Below are 22,235 nucleotides of genomic sequence, written 5' to 3'. Positions count from 1 at the left end.
GTGAAGGACGCGCGAGAATGCACCTGTCATGCGTGTATGTCTAAGCCCCTTATGTGCCACTACCGTCACGTACGGTGGCGAGTCATTTTCTATGTGCTCCACCAACCTCACTACTACCTCACTTACTGCAAATGTATATGCATATAACTAAATGTTGTAGTTGTTAAAACATAGTGTACAAATAATGTGCTCAGACTGGCTATATTTGAGAGACATTTAGTAAAGTTAAAATGTATGTTTTCGAGTGATCCAAATGAGTATTATAGAGTGTTCAAATGTTTATGATGTTTTCACCTAAAGTCGGCAACACACGAGGAAGATACCTTTGTGAATATGTGCAAGGCCATTCCCCCTCCCACCCTGCGAAGACTGCCAAACAAGAGAGCAGAGGCCCGCGCCGCGCTGCTCCACCTCCCCCAACTAGGTTGGAGCCGCTTCAAAGATTTGTAGTCCCCTCTGCAGCACCCAAGGCCACGGCCTGCCACCTGCATTATTTACAGCACAGCAGTAAACCTCCGCCTGAATACACAAATCCAAAGGCGCCCCCTCTTAAACCCCACAACCCACCGGATCACCTTAGACTTATGGCCCCTGTACAATTAGGACACCCAATACTGTGGCAACATACAGCAGCTCATTCATAACGACTTCTAACAAGACAGAAAGACATGTACCGCCTGTCCCATGCCCTGAGACTTAGCCCCTCGACCTATGGTACCGGTCAACAGGACACTGGTAACCACGCACTGATGAATCACCATCAAACCCCTCACAAGGTGCATTCCTCCTGTGTTGCATTAACCTGTAGAATAACCTATTGAAAGATTTACTAAAGAAGATAATATTGCAATAACTGAATGACTGCGGTGTGCATGGCCTAGGGAAAATAAGTCAGGAAAAGACATTCATCTCTGACACTGGCCACAATGGCACAACAACACCGCCTGGATTAACTCAGCCGACCCGCCAGGCCCAGCCCAACCCACGAGGCTGACCAGTGATGTCCTCCAGCCAAGGCCAACCACATCGCAGCAGCGCCTATAGCTAGTCATCACCACCCAATCCCATTGAACTTGAGCCCCTTATAGTATGTAGGTTCTGATGACATGTTTTGTAAAAATATACGCCTGTCTTTGCTATTGTCAGACAGAGCGCTCTCGGAGTTTGCAGAGTTCTTTGCATGCCCTATTCTGATTGATAAACTCCCATTTACGCTCACCCGCACTCTGTCTTGGCCTTATTCCCATTCTGGGAGAGTCTTCATTGTCTCTCATTGCGGGGAGAATCGTGCTGGTTGGGGACGCTTGCCTTCACAACCCATCAGCATTGCTATGTTGGACACCTGGCCTATGCTCAATAGTGAAGTCAAAGCCTTTCAGACTTATGGACCACCTAAGCAACTTTGGTTTCTCTCCCTTTATGTTCATTAGTCACTTTAAGGGCTTATGGTCCGTTTGCAAAGTGAAGTGGGTCCCATAGAGGTAGGGCCTCAGATTCCTTAGGGCCCACACAACAGAAAAACTTTCTTTCTCTACTGTGGACCATCTGAGCTCTCTGTCCTTAAGCTGGTGAATAATGAAGCCAATAGGGTGTTCCTTACCCTTCTCATCTACTTGTGATAGTACAGCTCCTATCCCAGTGTCAGAGGCATCTGTCTGCACAATAAAAGGTCTTTGGTAATCAGGGGCCCTGAGAACAGGGGCCTGGCACAAGGAGTCTTTTAAGCCATTGAAGGCCTTCTCACACTCTTCAGTCCAAGTTACCTTCTTAGGTTTCTTTGGAGTAGTGAGAGCAGTCAGAGGGGAAGCTATGGCACCATAGTCTGCCATGAAATTTCTGTAGTACCCAGCGAGTCCTAAAAAGGCTCTCACTTGGGTCTGTGTAGTGGGGATATGCCAGACTTGTACTGCTTGTTCTTTACTGGGTAGAGGCTGTTTCCTCCCTCCACCCACTTCATGTCCAAGGTAGACCACTGATCCTTGTCCAATTTGGCACTTACTGGCCTTTATGGTCAAGTGGGCCTTCTGAAGAGCCTGTAACACAATCCCTAGGTGTTTCACATGGTCTTCCCAGGTGGCATTGAAAACTGCTATATGATCCATATATGCAAGGCAGAATTCATCCAACCCATTCAACACATGATTCACAAGTCTCTGGAAAGTGGCAGGGGCCTTCTTCAACCCAAAAGGCATTACCCTGAACTGGTAAATACCCTCTGGAGTTGAGAAAGCTGTCTTCTGCTTGGCATGTTCTGCAAGGGCTATTTGCCAATAGCCTGCAGTGAGGTCAAACGTGCTGAGGTACTTCGAGGCACCCAAGGTATCCACCAGCTCATCTGTTCTAGGCAAGGGGTGTGCATCTGTCTTGGTGACAGCATTCAGAGCCCTGTGCTCCACACAGAACCTCAATTCAGAAGCATCTGCCTTTGGAACCAAAACCACAGGGCTGGACCAAGGACTACTGGAGGGTTCAATCACCCCAAGATCCAACATTTTGTTGACCCCTGTTTTAATGTAAGCCCTTACTTTGTCTGACATTCTGTAGCCCCTACTTTTGGTAGGTACACTGTCTCCTGTGTCTATGTTATGTTTGCACCACAGCATCAAACCAGGGGACTGTGAAAACAGGGGGGAAAATTGCCTAAGCAAACTTTTCACCTCAGCCTGTTGATCAGAAGTCAGGTGAGGGGCCACTTGGACACCCGCAATGGAGCTATCTGAAGGACTGCTTTGGAATAGATCAGGGAGAGGTTCAGACTCCTCTTCCTCAACAGCTGAAGCCAATAGCAGTGCTGCGATTTCAACTCTTGGGATGAAAGCCTTCAGTCTATTTACATGGAACACTTTTGGAGCCTGTCCAGGCCTTCCAAGGTCCACTAAATAGTTGACCTCACCCAGTGACTCCAACACTGTGTAAGGGCCTGACCAGTTGTCCTGTAAAGCCCTAGGCCTTATGGGATTCATGACCAGGTGTGAAGTTGATGAGGGAAGCTTTCTGGTCATACCAATGTTTCACCAGAGCTTGTCCTGCCTTCAACTTGTCACTAGCCAGACCCATCAGGAGTACCATCCTTTTTCTGAGCCCTAGCACATAATCTACTACGTTAGTAGTAATGGGGGGAGTGGGCATCTCCCATCCCTCCTTGACTATGGCTAAGGGTCCCCTTACAGGGTGACCAAACAGAAGTTCAAAGGGGCTGAAGCCAACACCCTCTTGTGGTACCTCTCTGTAGGCAAACAGTGAGCATGGTAACAGAAGATCCCATTTTCTTCTTTGAGGTTCCTCCAGAGCCCCAATCATACTTTTCAAGGCCCTGTTAAACCTTTCAACCGGACCATTGGTCTGTGGGTAGTATGCGGATGAAAACTTATAGGTGACACCACATTCCTTCCACATGGCCTGCATATACTTCGACATAAAGTTGCTGCCTCTGTCAGACACAACTTCTTTAGGGAAGCCAACCCTAGTAAAGATGCCAAGTAAAGCTTTTGCAACTGACTTGGCAATCGCAGTTTTCAATGGGATGGCCTCAGGATATCTGGTGGCATGGTCGACCAGCACCAGGATAAACCTATTGCCTAAGGATGTTTGGGGGTCAAGTGGACCAACAATGTCGAGCCCTACCCTCTCAAATGGTACCCCCACAACTGGGAGTGGTACCAATGGAGCTTGGATTGTTGAGCCACTCTTACCAGATAACTGGCAGGAGGCACAACTCCTGCAGTGACTTTCTACTTGCACCCCGATCTTGGGCCAGTAGAAGTGCATGGATAACCTTTGCTTGGTCCTCTTAATTCCAAGGTGACCAGCAAGGGGCTCTTCATGCGCCAGCTGCAGGAGGAAGGGTCTTACAGCAAGGGGGAACCACCAACCTCCTGTGGTCTCCTTCTGTAGACTCTGTAGGCTCACTATACAGGAGCCCACCTTCCCAATAAATCCTGTGCTTCCCAGGAGGTTCACCCTCAAGCTTGGAGCAGGCCTGTCTCCTTAGGCCTTCCAGAGATGGGCACTCACGTTGGCCCTTACTGAATTCTTCCCTGTCTACTAACAAATCCTTTAGTTCAGGATGGTCATTGCGGTCAAATACTTCAGGCATCACCACCTCCTCGTCAGGTCCTGGTGATTGACTAACTACCTCCACCTCAGTGGTAGGTAAGTTAGGGGGAATATTTTCTTTCCCTCTTTTTGATTTTCTGACTCCTTTAGCCTTGGGTTTCCCCTTTGGCTGGGGCAGGGTATTGGTCTTGGCCAGTGCTGCCCTTGTTTGAGACCTTGTGCAGGGTCTGTCAGCTGAAGCTCCCACAAGCCCTAAAGCTCTGAGATCATTTCCCAGCGAGACCTTTCCTGGGACACTCCTCTGAATGCTCAATGGAATCCAGACTGCTGTACCATTGATAGTAAGATTTACAGTTATTACTGGGAACACGAAAGGTGGGCCATCAGCCAATTTAGTGGGCATCAGAGTAGCTCTGGCAACTTCCTTTGGGTCTACCAAGGTAGAATCCACTACAGTTCGACTCCACCCACTATCCCTAAGAGCTGGAGTAGCTACTCCATTGATCAGCACACTTGGCCTCATTACGAGTCAGGCGTTAAGGGTTTTTACGGCGCCGTAAACTGCGCCAACCCTTAACGCCTGATTACAAGGTCCCTTTGCGGGATGGTGATTTTAATGCCTGCTTTTTGCAGGCGTTAAAAACCATGCCGCAAAGGGACCTTGGTGCTAAGCGGCGGTGACAGAGCAAAGGTCCCACGTAAGCTGGTCAGCCCACTGGTTGACCCAGGGACACTTCCTAAGAGGTTTACTTGCAGGGTGTGGTGAAGGTGCCGAGAATAGTTGATCCCACTATTCCAATGGGTCAAAGCGTCTTCATAGACCTTCTAGGACGATCAGATGCAGAGGGGTCCCACGGGACGACAGCGGGCTCAGGGTGCCAAACCTTCCAGCGGGTCACCAGCGGTCCCTTGACTCGACTTCTTGTTACAGATGGTAGTGGTATTTTCAGCCTCCTCTTATCCAAAGTTCCCTTTGCGCCAAAACGGAGAGGACCCAATGGGTGATCTGCTCACAAACACTCACACCATACTTGGACCAATCATGGACCATGGTGGTCCCAGGCATTCAGGACACTCCAGACTCTCTGGCACCCAGGATGTGTATTGGGAGCAGTCGTCCCAGCCCACATCATGGAGGAACACATACACAAGTCATGCAGAAGCCCGCAAAAGCATTGGGATTCGCGGGAAAGTGCATGTCCAAATAAGGACTGACCCGGGTCGACTCGACCTGGGGAAGGTGAAGGGGCAAGATGGCCAAAGGACAGGACAAAGAACCTTGTGGCATGGCCATTTTGGAGCCAGGCCACCTATTTGTGCCAAACGCGGTTAACGCGGTTAACATGACAAGAAAGGTTTAAAGATAAGAGAAAACGTAAGCTACCACCAGTCCTGTCCATGACACATCTGCACAGTTCATAAAAAGTCCAGCGAGAGTTTCTAGGGCCTTTTGAAATAACTAGAGACCAAAGTGTGCTGCATGGTAAGATACATTGCACACTTGTTACATGTTGCACAAAAGCTGCAACATGAGGAAAGGACTAAAGGAAACAAAGTCTCCAAGTACTGACTGTCTTAAGGGCATGTCAGTTTCCCCATAAAAAGTGAGCGAAAGCCCAAAGGAGTGCATTTTAGGGCTGTGCTTCTCTGGCAAAGTCAGTCAATGGTGTTTAAACAGCAGCAAAAAGTTTGGGGGTTGACACATGGAGGGAAAATGACATACAATTATGAAATCTTTCCTAACAGCATCGACTAAATTTGATACCGATTAATTGATCTACCTTCCCATTTGGGCACCTTACTGCAATTCAAGCCATGTATGCTGTCGCCATAACACTGCAAGGCCTACTGGTATCACTCATTGGCAACAGCATATTTGCACTAGCCATAGAAATATCCTACTGTAAGGCCTACCACCAAGCAGATATGTCATCTGGCCTAACCAACGCTAGCATTCGTCCTACTCCCACCATGACATCACTTACGCCCTTAGCTAACTGCATAAAACCTAGCAAATTCCTTCCTCCACTTTATCCTACCACTGGCCATCCAATAACTTTACCCCAGTCGAATACCATAAAACCGACTTCATTTTTGCCTGAAATAAACTTCTCTAACTCCAGCTCCACCAGTACTTTATCTCCTGACCAGTGGATCCAATGTTTTGCCCCTAGGCCCACACCCAACCAACCCTGCTCTACCAATCTCAGAAGTTATAGATTGGGATCTAGGCAGTTTAATAATTGTGCACCTCCTCCTAATCATAAGGACAAAGCCACTCGGAAAAATTATTCTAAAAAGAGTTTTAAACCCAAAGGTAACAAAACCACTAGCCTGACAGGTCTGAATAGCACTGGCCATGCTCCAAACAACAATCTACCTCATATTAAAGGGACACTTATTAACGCAAGATCCTTGGTGGCCCATGCCCTAGACATCGCTGACCTGAGTACCTCCAAACAATTAGACTTTCTAGCAAGAACAGAGACTCGGCTCCATGCAGCTTCAGGACCTTCCCTCTCAATTGCCATAACCGACAATTTTACCATTCTACGGCTTGACAGAGAAACTTCCAGAGGTGGTGGCATTGCCAGAACCAATCTAGCACTAAGAGTCTTGACACATCCTCTGTACCCTTCAGGGGAATTATTGACTGTTAAACTGCACACACAGCCCCGCGGACCAGAACTATGCACCTATTATACAGACGGCCTGTGTTACGGGCATAGCCCCTGGCCTTGGGACTCGGGGTCTCTGGGCCTCGCCACAGTGTTCCTGCAAGGCCCCAAGGGCCCAATCATGCCCCTCTCGGCTGTCCTGGAGCCAGTCCTGGCGCCTTTGGCGCCAGGCTCATATGGCAGAGGGAGTTCCCATTGGAGAATGGACCAACATGGCTGCCCCCACAAGGTTCAGTTCGGAACTGAACCATGCAGTCTAGTATCTAGGGCGTGGTCCGCCCTGGAGGCACCTGGGATACCTGTAGGCTATTTAAGCCAGACCCGAGCTGGAGCACGCGGTCTTCTCGCACCGAGGCCTGCTCGCAGCATTCCAGGCCTGCACCTACAAGGAGAGAAGAAGAACACCATTAGTCCTCCTTACCAGTTCAGCAATCCAGCTCCTCAATCGCTCCGGTGTCTTCTCTGGTGCCCGTCTTCACCAGCAAGAAACATCCTAGGGAGAAGAGGACAATTTAGTAAGCGTTCGTCTTCCAATTCCAACGTCTTTCAGACTTGTGTTTACCTACCAAAGCTCTCCTGGTATTCGACAGCGGTCCGGACATCTTCCACTCTACGTCCCACTTCCATCTGATTGCAATTCTTCCAGGAACTTTTGGGCAACCTGCAAGGGAAGAACAACAGAGGTTAGCCCAATTACAAAGACGCTCATAGCGCCGCGCTCAGCACATTCACTTACCATGTCGAGCACCGCCCTCTCCATCAGCTCTATGTCTTCATCATCCCTTCTGCACCTACGAGAGGAGGATATTAACAGGGCAACTACTATTACGGACACATACTCTTTAAGAACTATAGATTTACCTCGAGAGTGGAGTCGCAGCAGGACTGGACTCCCGGGCCCACACCAGTGAAGTAACTTGGCTGGAAGGTGCCCAGCCACAATGCGCCCCTGCACAGAAAAGCAGGACGGAGAGCGCACCTTACCGAAATACAAGATGAGGAAGACTCTAAGGGGGCTGCTGGGGGGCACTTGGGAGGTGGGCCCCTGAGAGAAGGAGATTGTGGCTAAAACAGAACTCCTGTCTTCCAGAATAGATCCACGGCAGAACGAGTATCCGGGGGGAGGTGAATCCAAGTCAGAAGCAATCCAGCCAAGTCGGGTGGTTTCCCTATGGATACAAGGTGAGCGTTACAGCCTGGCCCTATTGCGTCATTCGCAGAAGACGTTACATCACTACTCTCAACTAACACTGAACCCACCTCTCAAATATTACTAACAGGGGACTTCAATCTCGGACTCAATTACCTGAATAACCAGCATGGCTTGGCACTTGCCAGTACCATTGCAGAACTAGGTTTCACTGACAGGGTTAACACACCAACACATGCTAAAGGCAGAACTTTAGACTGGGTGGCTATCCTTAACTGCATGACTATAATAACATCCAATGAACCATGTGCTTGGGCAGATCGCCACCTAACATTCACTATTCAAGAAAGCCCACAACATTCACTCACTAACCTCTTGACGCCCCCTATACTTACTAGAAACAAAAGGAACATAACAATGGACAATTTACTTCCGCTTCTCCAACCCATCACTAATCCCTTGCTTCCCACCTCAGACCCGGCAGCCTTAGTAGACCTATACAATTCTATGCTTCATCAAGCCATAGAACAGATTGAACCCCTAAAAATGTGTAAAAGAAAACACAGAGCGCACCTTAACTCTTGGTTCACCCCAATTCTTAAGGAGTAACGAGGAGAAAAAAGGAAAGTTGAACGCCTTTGGAAAAACAATCCGACAGTACTAAACAAGGACAATCTTATGAAAATTTTAGCAAAATATAAATCGGAGATTCTCCAAACCAAATGTAACATATACAATGACAGGATTGACAAAGCCAGTTCAAGTTCAAGATAACTCTTTGCCATCTTAAGAGAAATCTATCCCCGATTCCCCCCACCTATATGTGCATCAAGGACAAGACTTGGTGCACAAATATTCAAACAGCATTAACTAACAAAATATCTCTTCTACAAGAAGAAATTGAAGCAAAACAACAACCTCCCTTATTCCCTGCCACTTCAGGGTTCTCTGCCTGACCTAACCAAACCTCCTAACCAATTCAAATTTTCCCCGGTTTATATCCAGGAAGTGGTGAACATCATAGCGTCCCTCAAACCTTCTAGATGCCAGGGGGAGACTTGCCTGACTTCCACAATCAAAGATGCTGCTAGGGACCTAGCCCCATTCATCAACCTTACTTAATTCTTCATTTTACTCCTGCCCTGTCCCTACTAATCTTAAGGATGCCTGGGTCCACCCGCTCCTAAAGAAACCTTTCCTTGACCCTAACATCCCGACTAATTACAGACCTATAACAATGATCCCATTTCTATTAAAAATCTTAAATAAAGTGGCTTACCTTCAGATACAGACCTACCTACAGACTAATAATCTTTTGGGGTTCTGACAGTCAGGAGTTAGACCCAAACATGGCACGGAAACAGCATTGATTGATCTGAAAAACCAAATGGACGACCTAAAATATAAAGGAAAAGTGGCTCTTCTCCTCCTACTAGATCGCTCCGCCGCATTCGATCAAGTGGACCATAAAGTGCTCTGTAAGCACTTATCTACAGCTGCCCACTTCTCACAGGAAGCAACGGATTGGATCCAATCCTTTCTAGACAATCGATCCATAAGAGTCTTCTCTCCTTCAGCATCAGCAGAGCCAGCACCAATAACCTGTGGCATTCCGCAAGGTTCGTGCATATCGCCCACGATGTATAATATTTTCACAAAGCCCTTGTTTGATGACGTAGATAATCTGGGTGTCACCTACACAAACTATGCAGATGATACCCAGATTCTCTTACCCATGTCCGGCGATTATGACTCTGACTCTGCCTTGCTGAACAAAATATATCTCATTATTCAGACATGGATAGCCTCACAACGGCCTCTGTCTTAATGATGAAAAGACCGAACTGCTACTCTTTGGAGCAACAACCAACCTCAACAAACTCAGCACACTGTTTCAATCATTTAACATCGACTGTATTGATATTAAAGTAACCAAGGATGTTAAAACCCTGGGCTTCCACCTAGATTAAGAACTGAACCTACATAGGCAAGACAATGCCACCCTCGGCTACAGCACATACTTGTAAGCTTATCCACGCCTGCAAACCTTTCCTCTCTTCAGCTAGCTGTATCACCCTAGCTAGAGCCCTAGTTCTATCAAAGCTAGACTATTGTAATGCACTATACCTCGGTTCAAGCAAACATAACATCAATAAACTTCAAATACCTCAAAATAATGCACGTAGAACTGCGCTAAGTATCCCGAGAATGCAACATATCTCTGACTCCAGACACGCTGCTAAATGGCTACCAGTCAATGACAGAATACATCTTAAAGCTTTAACCATTTCCCACAATGCATAGCCAATTCAGCCCCGAAATACCTAGTGGATACATTTACTAAAAACGTTTCTGCTTGTCCCACCAGGATTGTGTATTCACATTGGCTCAAGGTCCCCAGATATAATCTTAAGAAGGGAGGAGGAAGTAGCTTTCCTATCATAGCAGCACAACTATGGAACTACTTGCCAACAGACTTAAGATCTGACGTATCCTTCTTTAGCTTTAGAAATAAAACAAAAAGTTGGCTTTTTGCTAGGGATCTGTAACTAGTATCAGTTGTCACCTTCTGTTTTCTCATTGATAACTACATCACTACTGCCAGTATAGCTTTGCAAATCTTATATATACATTTCTGACACAAAACCATGTAAATAATTCTGTGTACATATTTTCCTGTAATTGTATATTCATGTATATTCATGTATCGTATACTATGTGACCTGCAACATGTACCTTTAAGAAACTTGTAATGCGCCTAGATACCTTTGGGTTTGGAGCGCCATATAAATAAACAAACAAACCTTGCCAACCCATGGTTTGATGAGGAACTCACCAACCTAAGTCACAATTAAAGAGCCCTAGAACACTTTTACAACAAGAATCCCTCCACTACTAATGGCTGTGCATTAGCCATAGCTATTAACACTTACAAATCGGCAGTAGTGGCGTACAAGTCCAACTCTCACAATGCTCGCAGTTCCAATGCAGGGTCACCAAAGAGATATTCTCCATACTCTCAATCGGAATCACCCGTTCCTACCACCTTTCCTATATGCAAGTAGATGAATTCTGGTGCCCCGCCATTCAAAATGCTCTGACACACAACATTCTATCCCTCCAGGATAAAATCAAGGCCAAAAGAGATGCCCTTGGTACCAAACTATACCAAACACTGTGGACCGTGCCAACCTAAACTCTCCACACAGTTTTCCCCAGTTCAAATTCAAAAAAGTCAGTCAAGAGCAGGTACTGTCCACCATCCTTGCCCTAAAACCATCAAACTGCAAGGGAGATACCTGGGCTGCCCGGCTTGTGAAACTTTACAAACCTATTCTAGCCCCCACTATCACTGACTATCAATGCCTTTTTCTCCTCCAATTTGGTTCCTACCAACATCAAAGCAGCATGGATAACCCCTCTGCACAAAAAACCCACCCTCGACCCCACCATTCCTATTAACTACCATCCCGTCACCACCATTCCTTTTTACTGAAGATAGATTGTTTAGCCTGTGCCCAAATCCAACTCTTTCTGGAGAGAAACCTCCTCCTTGGCTCTAGACAATCAGGCTTTTGCCCGAAGCATAGCACAGAAACTGCCTTACTGGACCTTAAATCCCATATGGACAGCATCTGTGACGGTGGAAATCTAAGTATCCTCCACCTCCTTGACCTATCAGCTGCCTTTGATTTAGTCGACCATGAAAAACATTGCCAATGCCTTAGCCAAAACGTTCACTTCTCCCCGGAAGCCACACTCGGGGTCAAATATTTCTTATCTGAAAGCGCAACTTGTGTCTACATTGGTAAAGAGGAAGTGGATCCTATCTCTGCACCATTTGGGGTTCCCCAAGGATCCTGCCTCTCACTGACACTCTACAACACGTATATAAAACCTCTCTTTGCTGTTCTGGATTCCTTAGGCATCACATATGCAAACATTGCTGACAACACCCAAATTCTTATCCCTATGACTGGAGACTACAAGCAGGACACCACCACAATCAACACAGTGTACATCACCATCCAAAACTGGATGGCTATGCACAGCTTGTGCCTCAATGATGATAAACCGGAGCTCCTCATTGTGGGCTCCCCTGTCCGTCTGAAGTCTCCTGATAACAACTACTCTTCCATAATCACTGATGGCACATCCATCCCTGTTCTGAAACAGGTAAAATCACAGGGAGCCTAGCTAGAAGCTGATCTCTCAATGGCTAAGCACATTAATGCATTATCCTCCTCCATGGCATACACCTCTAAACTCCTCTCACTAAGCATACAATTCTTGTCACCACAGAACTGGCTGACCTTAGTGTGAGCTCTGGTCCTTTCCAAATTGGAGTATTGCAATGTGCTCCTCCTGGCTACTTCAGCTACTTACTTATCTAAACTACAACTACTACAGAACAAAGCCCTATGAGCCACTCTTGGTTTAAAACACAGCAACCACATCTCCTTGACCAGACGAGAAGCTCATTGGCTGCCCCTAAAAATGAGGATTCTCTTTAAGACTCTCACCATGACTCACAAGTGCATTCAAAAAGCTGCACCTGCATACCTTAATGACAGTATGACCGTAAAAATAACGCAGCAGACTTAAGAGCTACTGCCTTCATCTTGCTGGACATTCCACGCTACAAGAGCAAAAGGGTGGGAGGCACCAGCTTCTCAGTTGCAGCCCCCATTCTTTGAAACACTTTGCCTGCACCTATCATAAATGACAAAGCTTATGCTGCATTAAAAGAACTGGTCAAAACCTGGCTTTTTGACAAATATGATTGATCCACTTGTATATGGACACAGGATTGTTGTACTCGTACCTGAATAATATGCTGTAACAAACGCTGTGATACCCCTGCGTTTGGGGGTTCAACACATGCTATAAATAATGACCCATTAGGCACAAGACTTAATGTTCCAGGACCTTTTCCCACTACTGGGTACAGTGAGGAAGTCCCAGATGGAAGTGGTATGTCAGTGGAAGGGATTCTGGCAGAGGCTGGCCAGATACTCCACCTGTTTGTACCTAGTGATGTAAGGGCACACGCGTTGCTGGGCATGCTGTGAACGCCATTGGGTGGTATACAAAGGGGTGGAGGTGCCTATATCAGTGGGAGTCAGGGGACTACGAAGAGGATTAGTCAGGGCCGTCACTAGACCCTGGGATCATGTTAGGGGAAATACCATATGTCGTGTGACTCTGTCGAAAGGTGAGCATTAGCTGTGCAAATTGATCTGCGAACTAATGCACTGGGCTATGTCTGTTCTCATTTTACCAGCTGCACTGGCAGTGAAGTAAGTTGGGCGCTTGATTTATTCCCCAAGCTCCTCACAATCATTGCATATGGTCAAACAGCTATGCATTCACAGAGATGCTACCGACTATATTAATGCAGATGGAATCACGTTTTCCAATTCCTTTTCCTTGCTTTACATGGCGACTTTCGAGCGCAACTTTGTACCATGTTATGGCAGACCACAGATTGACTTATTTCACGAGATGCATACTAGGTTTCTGTGCATCAGAACTTCTGCATATATATATATATATATACTACATACTGGTTTTATCAACATGAGATTCTTTCTCTTGGACATCAATTCCGCCGCATCTCTTTCTCACGGCAACCTTTTGGGACCCGTATAGCTGCATTAATGTAAACATAACATGCCCATTTTAGACATGTCAGTCCGTCTGCTATTTCCATTTCACTGGGTAGTGTTATGTAAGAAAGCCCTGTATTCATATCCAATTTCATAACTCTATCCCCTTATTGATGCCTCTGTTACATTGTGTCTGTGTTGCACCACATTCACGTAATAAGTACCGTTTCAGTAAAGTCCGAGGAAATTGAGTAGAAAACATGTCAGTGGATTATAACCTAGTCAAGCTAACTCAGACAAATGTGTCCCAGTTCTCCCTAGCTGGTAAGTGCGCCTACCATCTTTGTGAGATAAGCAAGCATGTTTGCTATTATGTGCCTAAGAGTAGCTGCCATCCTTTGGAGGGTGGGGTGCTAGTATTTTGCAGCATCCATGATATCGGTTCCGAGCCACAAGGTCTACTAATTGCAATGACAACTTCTGTACCCGGCCTCCTCTAAATTCCTATTCCCCATTGAAAATCCAGCCAAGGCAAAATGGGACAAAACAGATCTACACACTACACTCGTCCGTTTGTGAGGTGTTTACTGACATGTATGATTAATCAAACTTAAGAAATATTTATACAAATGGATCCATGTGTTTCATTGCAGCGTGGCACTTACACAAAAAGAACACATCTCTGCTATGAATATTAGTTGCCATACAGATGGAAGTTAAATGTGGAGTCGCTGGCAAACGTAGGAAGGGGAGAAGACAAGACCGAACAGGAATGTCTTGTATCGCCGGCAGAAGCCCATCTGGACATGCACCGGTAGGGAATTCCAACACATTCAACGTGATCTTAAATGACAGATGTCACAATCAATCAAGTCGTTTTAAAAACAGGAAATATTCAGTTTAATCATCAATTAAACATTGAGAAATGCACCACTGCAAGGCGTGTCTGATTTTGCAGGTCATTATGCTGACTTGAATGCTTGCAGGCTTATCAGAAGAAGCCTCCTTCACCTTTCCTTTTTGAACCAGTTGAGCTGTACTGTGCTCTTAACACACAGAAGAGCCTGTAGTTGGTTTCTTCTTCGAACAATTTTCAAGCTTATTATTCAGATGCTGAAGGTGGCATATACTCATCGCATTTTAATCACAACAGACTTTTTTTTAATTCATTCTGCCATTTATTATAAAAATAACATTTTAAGTTGGTTTCTGGGTCAAACTACCTATATACATTTCACGATTTAATTTAATGAAAAAAAACATTTTAATTTAGTTTCTGATTTAACCAGCTTACACAATGTCCTTAAACAAATTCAAATACATATGCAACCTAAGAAAATCAAGTACAAACATAACAACAATGGATTGAAACAGCTACATTGGGTTGTATTCACAAGGTGCAGCGGTTTTAGGCCTGTAAAAAATAAATGTTGAAAAATAAATGAGTGCATCATGTTGACAAAATATCAAGGCAAATTCTTGAAAAAATAAAATTTTCTTAAGTATGTGCATCATTTAAAAATAAAATGTTCTTATACAATGCAAATAAATGTGCAGCCTAATTAAATACACTGTCAAATAACGATGAAACAGTTTAACGCAGTAAAGCTGCGTTGGGCTATAGGACCTGGCATGAAAATGTGTATTTTACAAGACTGCACGTTATGCAAATGAGTTTTGATTGATTGGAATGACAATTACTGAGAAAGGAGCAAAAAAATGATCAAACGTTATAGAGAAATATCTGAACAAGTAACTTGCAATGTAATGCAAGAACGTAATATGATGCCATGGGTGTTGACATGTTTATGTGTGTGTACTCCACTCCTCCATTTTACAAAAGTGTGTGTTTCCTGACAACAACAAAAAACATTTCCAAAGGCATCAACATTGGTTACCCATGTACGCCATCAGAGAAATATTTGAACAAGTAACTGACTGTTTAATGCAATAAATACATGTTGGGCCACAGATGTCAGCCTGTTTATCTATGCATACCACACTATTCTATCTCAGACAAGGGTGTTTTGACTGTGCTAAAAAAGAAATTAGCAAACATGGTGACAAAGGGGCTTACACCAATCACATTCTACTGATATTTATTTGAAAAGTGCCAGACTGTTTAATTCAAGAAAATGGCCACTTGTGAAACTGTACATTTACTGATAAATTATTCACTGACTTCTTGTGAAATTCAAAACCCTAAATAAAAATACAGAAAGATGGTTACAGCAAACTCAACGTAATAGAATATTATTTTAGAATAATTCTAAAATATAAACCATGTTTAATAAAAAAGACAACACAAGCACCTTAAAATTGCAAAAATAATCCGAGTGTATAAATACTAATCATTTAATAGTGTGTTCTTTGAAAATGTTAAGCAACTTTGTAGCTATTTTAGAAATATAAAACATTTGTAAACTGAAGTGTGACTTGCTACTCAAAGTTACTAAAAGTAATATGTATGAGAATATGTATATATATATATATATACACACACATTATATATATATAGCAATATGCTATATATAGCAATATATTGCTATATATATATATATATATATATATATATATATATATATATATATATATATATAGCAATATGCATAAGATAATTTATGAAGTGCAGAGTACTAATCATATTTTACAGTTTACAAATATTAGGAAAATAAAATGTACAGTGGTATTCTGGTTTACATTTCTATTTTTATTTGTTTGTTTATTCTTCTAGATCTTTTTAAAAATATATATCATTTTAACTACAATTTATGTAATATTGCTTTCATTTTCACGCTCCTGCTTGATGTTGGCGTGGCTTTTATTATTAAACACTATCAAGCTTGTTTAGCCTTTGAATAGTTTGATAGTTAATGTAAATGTATAGCAATTATCTTACAAAATGTTTAATTTGCGTACACATGATCATTTCTTTTTCATCTTCATCAGACTTTCCCCAAACCTCATGTTGCCATGTTTAATATAAATTGTTTGTATTTATTTAAAATGATGCATGCCTTTCTAAAAAGAATTAAAATTTGTCTTTCAAACATTTTTAATTCTCGGCACACAACAATGATTGTTTCTGAAATTAATTTCCACCATGCCCCTTTACTTTGATAATTTCCCTAAAAATTCCCCAAATACTTAGGGCATAGTTTCACAAAATTGGTGAGAGTTAAATTGACGAATTTGGACATCTCTAAAAGTGATGTCTGGCTTCAGATGTTGTTGCATTGTTGATTGACACCCTGTACAGAGCTCTGCTGCTCACAAATGTAACGATATATTGAGAGACCACCCTTGACATTGGGCGTCCCTCCCCAACCACTAATTAAGGTGCCACTCAATAAATAATGTATCTAGTTCAAGCTACACCTATCATTCATTTAGATCCACGTAAATCAATCCCCCTGTGCCAACAATGATCCAAGAACCAGGCCAGGGTACAGAAAGAATGCATATTTCTTTAAATTATAGGTTCAAGGAATATTTGCATCAAAGAATTACACACACCACCTTCTCTGTGGCACAAAACAAAGATGCAATACAAAAATGTACTTTGGGCATGTTACTTTTAAATTTCACTTTTGTCCGTGAAACACAGGATAAATAACAGTTCCATCCTCTTGTCCCACATACCCCTTTTATGGAAAAATTAAATAATACCTTAGGACATTTCTAGATCATGAGCATTAACATTCCTTGATAAGGTTTAGATCTAAATCAAATGCACATTTTCGGTTTTTAAACCAATTTAAAACGCAGCACTCTGTATTCTTAATTTCCCTGCACACTTGAAAATGCTAGCAGTTTTGAAATCACACAGACATTTGAGAATACGTTGGATTGATAAAACCCTCCTTCCTACTTCATCTAGAAGCAACAGAAAATATTCAGGATCACCTTCTCGCTCTCAGGAAAAAATGTGCATTTTTCAAAGGAGAATTACACTTGGTTGGCAAAGCACTTCTCTACCCAGCACCGAAAACCCAGGCTTCAGTTACATTCAGCACCCCTTTGCTTAAAGGCCAGTTCTGGGGAGTGGTGACAGTTAGGAATTTCATTTTTGGACCAGGATACCCCTTTCTTTTAGGGAAGTCTGGTGTCGACGATAAAAATAGGTGTACCCAATTACATTAACAGACTATAGTTTCTAAAGTACACTGGGAATGGCATGTGTTAATTTCAAAGGTTAGCAAAATCACCCTATATGGCTATAGGGGAATTGAATTATTATCATTCAAAATATACTAAGGATCTACGTCCCCACCCTTCACCCATTGACCAAGGAGAAGGTATTAAATCAACAAATCCCCACACTTTGTTTTGTTGGACAAGCTGCTTACATTGGCAACCTCTGTATTTGGCACTCAATAAAAGACACCAGCGTTCCAGGACCCTCTCTTGGAGAAACACAGGGATCTGGTCAGGGACTTCTGTCAAAGATAGCCACTTGCATTCATCCCTCTGCTCCTGCTCTCCATGCAAAAATCCCAGCTTATTATGTCTTTCTCAATTGCTGTCTCCCATGTAATGTTAAATCTCCATCCAGCTTTCAATAGTTGCACCCAGATAATGTTTAGGCAGCTGTCCTGGCAAGGTTAAATTCTGACCCCTTCTTTCAGTATTTCACCCAGATTATTTTTAAGCAAGTCTTTCCCTCTCGGTCTTGTGCAGCCACTTTTTTTTTAAACAACTTTATTTATATTTACACACAGGTTATGCATGTACATTTATAACGTTCGATTTATTAAGCATAATTACATATACAGGTCAATTCTCTTCAGTGTTCGGGTTTTCGAGGTCTGCCAGTTCCGCCATATATTGTTTATATCGGGACCAAATGTTTCTGGGTCTACAGGGGGCCATAACTGAGTCTATGTATAGTTCTTCAGTTTCGTTGACCCACACTATGTCTCTGTTCCAGTCTTCTAATGTGGGTGACTGTGCATTCTTCCATCTCATTAAAATGACTCTTTTCGCTATTAGCAGGCTTAGATTCAATAGTTTCCGCCATGTCGGGTTCATTTTCCCTTCAGCCCCCAACATGCAGATCCGTGGTGTCCTTTTCACTGGTTGGTCTGCCATCTTATCCAGTGCACCACAAGCCTCTGACCAGTATTGTCTCAACTTGGCACAGTCCCATAGCATGTGAAATATGTTCGCGTTCTCAGAGTTACATCTCGGGCAGGTACCCGCCGAGGCGGGATATATTTGCTTGAGTCTGGACGGTGTGTAATGTGTCCTGTGGACTATTTTATAATGAATCAGTTTGAATCGTGCATTGCAAGATATCCATTTGGTCGTTGCACTGATCCGGGACCATTCCTGTCTTCTATCGACTGCCCCAGGTCGTGTTCCCACTTGCCCTTAGCCGCATAAGTCACTGCTGGGCGTGTTTGCAGTATGGTTTTGTAAAGAGTGGAGACAGTTATTTTCTGGGTCCCTCCCGTGAATATATGACCTAGTGCCAAAGGCATGCATCAGGTTCCTTCGGGAATGTTGGGTACATATGTTGTGCGAAGGCTGCCACCCTATGGTATTGCTGTTTACGTGTATTCGTGTTTCCTACTACATCTTTAATGTCCTCCCATTGGAGAAAGCTATGATCTGGGAACAACTGCCCCCACTGGGTGACACCTCTAGCACTCCAGTGCATTACCATTTCACTCTCGATAGCAAAGGGTGTGTGTGTGGGTCCCCCCCATATTGGCATACTCGGATGGTATAGCTTACTGGGTCCGAATAAGTCAACAATTCTGGACCATGGCGTGAGAGTAACCCTGGATGGGTTTGTCGTGTTGTATTGTTTAGGGGTGGGCTTTGTTATCCCATGCAGAGCCAGCATCGCCTCACGCTCCCTCAGTGTGGGGGTGGGTGGGGTTGAGAAAACATGTGGCCCACCTAGCCGCATGGTGTGCCTGCGCTGCTAGGTAGTATAGTTCCATACCAGGTGCCAGCAGTCCGTCTCTGCAGTGTGTGTCTGTTAATATCCTCCAACTCAGCCTGGGGTACCCTCCCCATACAAATGGTATGCAGGCACTGTTAATTCTAGAGAACAGGGCACGGCCTGGCCATACTGGCACTGTGCTAAAAAGGTAGAAAAGTTTCGGCAATATCACCATTTTTATCAAGGCTATCCTCCCGGCCAATGATATGGGTAACACATTCCAGCGGTTCATCTTGGCGCACAGTGCATCAGCGAGTGTCGTGTAGTTCAGTGCATGGGATAGTTGGGGAGTTCTGACTATATGAGCTCCTAAATAAACAATATGTACCGGGTTCCATAAAAGACCATGTAGGTTTTGGGGTTGTGTGGTGTTATCTGTGAGCGGGAATATCTCTGACTTATTGGGGTTAAGGCGCAACCCTGAGTATTCCCTGACCTTTCCCACTTCTGCCAGCACCCTACCAAGTGTGCAATCTGGATTCTTAAGATATAGCAGATTGCGTTATAATATGGAGTTTGCCCTCAAGTGTTAGCCCCAACTTACTGTAATGTGACCCAAGTATGTCTGCTAAAGGTTCTATCACCAGCGCGAAGAGTAATGAGGAGAGTGGGCAACCCTGTCTGGTGCCACCCAACACTTCCAGTATGTCTGTGAGGGATCCATTGACTCTAATCCTTGCGTAGGGTCTTGTGTATAGTATCCGGAACAGTTTTATGAATTTTGGACCGAACCCATAGTTCCGTAGCATTCCAAAGAGAAAGGGCCAGGAGACTGTGTCAAACGCCTTCCTCATGTCAAGGGAGACAGCTATTCCCTGAGTGGCAGGGGGCATCGTGGTTATTATTTGGTGACATCTTCTTATATTTGTTGCTGTGAATCTACCCAGTACAAAACTGGCTTGGTCCTCATGAAATATATATGGCATCAATGGTGTGAGTCTGGTCGCTAGTATTTTTGCTAGGATTTTGGCATCAGTATTTATTAAGGACAGTGGTCGGTACGATCCACATTCTCCAGGAGATTTCCCCGATTTACGTAAAAGTGTGATTATTGGTTCTCTAGTAGATTCTGGGAGTTCGCCCTTATCTAGTGCTTCCGTCCAGACAGCATGCAGTCTGGGAGCTAGTAGCTGACTGAATTTTTCGTAGAATTCAGCTCCCAGCCCATCAGAGCCCGGGGCTTTCCCGTTGGGGAGTGCTTTTATTGCTGCACCTATTTCCGCCACTGTTATAGGTTCTTCCAGCGATTCCCTAGTCACATCCGGTATAAGCGTTGTCGGTATCTGAGAGAGGTATTGTTCTATCTCAGCCTCTGTGACAGAGCACTGGGGGGAGTTTAATTCTTTGTAGAACGTGTAGAATGTTTCTTTCAGTTTCTCCTGATCTGTGGACATCGTGCCATCTGTTAGTTGAATACAAGGTATGTTCGTGGGGCCTCTCTCCCCGCACACCATTCTGGCTAATAATTTCCCTGGGCGTTCCGCTTCTCCATATCTACGCGCTGCCGTGGGTCTGTCAAAGTATCTGATCTCTTGGTCTGCTGCTTCTCTAATCTCATCTAGCTTAGTCTTTATTTCTGTACCCAGATGAGGGGAAAAAGACAGAGCATATTGGGTCTGCAGTGATGTTAGTTGTGCTTCTAACCTAGCCAGTCTAGCCCAAATGTCCTTGAAAATTCCCCCCTCTATGGATATCGACTGACCTCTTAAGCATACGTTAAATGCCTGCCATAGTGTAGGCTGACTTGATGCCGAGTGTTCATTGATCTCAAAGTATTCCTGTATGTATTGCGCCATAGAGTCGTTATATTATATTATATACTAGATCCCTTAGGGCCGCCGGTTTGAATCTCCAAGGTTGTCGGTCCCTGATCTTGTCCAGGATTTGCAATGTCAATTGTATCGGAGAGTGATATTAGTAGGTCCTAGGGTGTATATGTGTATCTGTTACCCATGCCATGCTGTCTGTGTCTATCAGCCATAGGTCAATTCTGGAGTGTGTGTCGTGGATGGTAGAGTAGTACGTGTAGTCTTTCCTGCCGGGGTTTAGTGTTCTCCAGACGTCCTTTAACTGTAGATCTGCCATGTGTGTAAGTGTTGTCTGTGCTGCCCTGGTTAGTGTTCTATTTTGTGTCGATGAGCGATCTAATTGTACATCCAGAATTGTGTTGATGTCTCCCCCACATAGCACCCGGGCTGTAGGATATCTCTCTAGCTTATCAAATACTGAAGAGTAGAAGTCTGGTAGGTCAATATTTGGTCCATATATATTAAGGAATACTATCTCCCTGTCGTAGAGCTTACCGTGCAGCAAAACGAACCTCCCATCTGGGTCACATTCGGCCTTGATGCAGACGAGCTGCAGCGCTTTATGTATTATTATTGCAGCCCCTCTCGCTCTGCTAGAGTAAGTTGTGAAATATTGGTGAGTCCCCCAATTTGGTATCAGCTGTTCGCCCTGTCTGGGTCCTGTGTGGGTCTCTTGGAGGAAGATTACCTTAGCGGCCTGTCTGTTAAGATAGGCCATAATCTTCCTTTTCTTGATCTTGGAGCCCAGCCCCCTTACATTCCAACTCAGCACATTAATACCGCCCTTGTCTGGTTTAGCCATTATCTATGGGGAGCTTGTATGTGCCTTTACACCAATGTAGCTATGCTTTATGATTAAGATTTTCTGTGCTTTTTGTGTTACCAACCTTCTTCCCATAACAAGAACCCAACTTCCCCTTATCAGTCCCGCCCCCCCTAACAGTCCCCCAAACTTCAACTATGCCTTTGAGTCCCCCCCCT

This window comes from Ambystoma mexicanum, chromosome 9 (genome assembly GCF_040938575.1).
Source record: "Ambystoma mexicanum isolate Mex_15411 chromosome 9, UKY_AmexF1_1, whole genome shotgun sequence".
NCBI lineage: Eukaryota > Metazoa > Chordata > Amphibia > Caudata > Ambystomatidae > Ambystoma > Ambystoma mexicanum.
The sequence above is the reverse complement of the archived record's forward strand: the minus strand, read 5'-3'. Positions refer to the sequence as shown.